Consider the following 2,997-nt stretch of genomic DNA (forward strand, 5'->3'; position numbering starts at 1 on the left):
AACGTATCATCAGTTTCAAGTTAATAGTCTTTCCCAGTGGTGCCAATGAGAGCACAATATAAAACTGAAGAAACATAAGTTATTTGACGGATCTAAAGGACAGAGCACCACTAAAGGAGAAGTGAAACTTCTGTTAAAATAGTATTAATAAATGCACTCTTCATTTCAGTTTTACTTTATGTCTCTGATTTCAAGCTGTTTTTAGAGCTTTGTCATTCTATTGTCCTTAAAATGGCAATATTCCCCTTACAATAGTTTTTTTTATTGGCATTATAAATAGTATTGTTATTAATAGTATTGTGGTAACAATTGAGTTAAGATTGTTACCTTAGAAATAACTATTGAAACTAATTTTTCTTGCCAAGGACTAATATTAGAGTTACTTGCTTATATAATGTGTTATATATTCTTGTACTAGGATGAGTAGAAACTTGATCAAATTAAGTAAATAAGATATAAGAATTTTCTAAAACCCAGAAACCATACTCATGTCTCCATGATAAACCCACTTTTTCATATATTCTTTGCATTGCACTTAACCCCTGTGAGCCTCAGTTTTGTCATCTATAAAATATTGTTAAAAGTAACTGCCTTCTCTGGTTCTTTTGCAGTATATGAAATAATAAAGAGAAAGTACACTGTAAATATTTAGTAAATATTTTCACTTTTGTTGTTACTATTGTTAGTGTTTTGCCTTATACATATTTGATTCAGCCATCTGGCCATTTAGATAACATTGTATATAATTTTGAAAAAATGTAGTAGTAATTGCTTAGGTCAAATTTATTATATTTAAAGTAATAATGAGTATTAGTACTCTTTATTTATGATAAATATGTATATTAAGCACATGTAGTTAGTATTTAAGTTCATATTATAGTATACAACTCACTAAGTTAGCCATCAGATAATATCAATAGAAAATCACACAGAAATTAATTATAATGTAAAAAGCTATATATCAACAAAGTATATATATTTTTGCTACAAACTCTTAAAAATAGAAAATATATTGTATACTATGCATGCAATTATGTAAAACCTATGTGATATATAGTAAAAAAAAAAACCTGGAACATTACCAAACACAATGTTTGAGCAATAGGTATAACAATATTGTAAGTATATTACTTCTTTCATCCTAATATCTATATATATTGTATTATATTGTATAATAAATCATAATGAGTCTAAAACTGTATAATACCATTTACTTGTTAATGATAAGAGCAAGCTCAATGACTCATGGGGTCATATATTCTTCATATGTATTATTTGGTTGAAAAAAAGTGTGTGTGTGTGTGTGTAAAAGAGAAAGAGAGATTTCTCTTTGTTATATCTTCCCACTTCCTCTACTAGTACTATAACAGGAAAGGAGGCATGAAAGTAAATTTCAGAGGGTTTCTATAAACATGTGCAAAACTAAGAGAATTGTAAACCAGAAATTTTTTCTACTATAATGATTGTTCATAATATTTTGTTTCTCACTTGTCAATTGCCATAGACACCTACTACATTTGTATACTGTCCATACTGAACAGTATGAGATGAAGTAAAATAAGATGTAAAATAAGATATCATCATGAAACTGATACGTTTACATCTACTTCATTTAGTTACTGAGTAATGACAGTACAGTACAGAATGTCATATCACATAATTTTTTGTAAGCAACCAAAACCTATTAACAATGGTAACAATTGTGGTGATGTATGTTACTTTTAATTAAATTACGGAACCTACAAGAACATAAATTAGAACTGTACCATGATGTTGACTTAGCAAATTAAGAAAAATAGTATAATATTTTAAGAAAGCACAGTGAAGGTTACAATTAAATGGTTACATTTCAAATGTATTCTGTCGCCATTAGTACACAAATCAAAAAAAAGTCTTGGTCATCTTACCAGTATTATTTTGCATTTACAAATTTCATTTTCTGATTGATAATAATAACAGCTCACATTTACCCAGCTTTCATGATATACCAGTCCTTGTATTAAAAACTTTACATTTGAATTATAATTTTATTCTTTTGATAACCTGATCTGAGGTAGACACGGTTATCTGTGTTTAACATAGAAAATAATTGAAATATGTAAATCTTAGTAAGTAGGACTGTGTCTTAAAACTCAATCAAAATTATTTAATTCTATACTTTATTCTTCAACTGAAAAATTTAAACTCCATCTTCAAAGTCCTCTGCATTAATCTTTGTTTTTCCTGAATGATCAAAATTTAAGTTGAGCTTGGCCTGTGGTGGTACAGTGGATAAAATATGTACCCAGAATGTTGAGGTTGCTGGTTGGAAACCCTGAGCTTTGCCGGGTTAAGGTACATACGACAAACAATCAATGAACAACTAAAGTAAAGCAACTATGAGTTAATACGTGTTGCTCCTTCCACCTCTCTGTAAAATAAATAAATAATTAAAAAATTAAGTTGATATTTTTGCAGAATAGTTTTAATATATATATTATAGACATGCAAATACAGAAAATGACCAACTGACAGAAGAGGGTGGACTCACTGCCCACTTTTATGATCAACAGGAGCACCACTTAGAGTTTTACAACACCAAAAATGGAGATAATAAAGAAAAATGCAAACAGTTATCTAAGTTATCTAAACAATTCCATAATACATTTTTATGGTTCACAGAATATTTTGGTTTACCTTATAGCTCTGACCACATAACACTGAGGCTACTTTGCAATTTGTGTGCAAAATTAGGCTACTTTAGATATAATTTACATTCTTTTAATAATGTAAGCAATGCCTATTTTATTATGTGAGAAAAAGTTACTTTATAAATATAGTGACAGCTAGATTCATTGAATAAGACTTTTCATGGTATAGTGCTTGTGATATCTTTAAATGACTGGATTTTTTGATCTTTAAGAATGTTAATATTTTCATTATCCCCTTTCTGAGCAGTAAAATTGATAGAAAAGTGACAATTAAAAAATTTTTGCCCTCATTTTAGATGGTATTCTT

This window comes from Saccopteryx leptura, chromosome X, assembly GCF_036850995.1.
Source record: "Saccopteryx leptura isolate mSacLep1 chromosome X, mSacLep1_pri_phased_curated, whole genome shotgun sequence".
In the NCBI taxonomy this organism is placed as follows: Eukaryota; Metazoa; Chordata; class Mammalia; order Chiroptera; family Emballonuridae; genus Saccopteryx; species Saccopteryx leptura.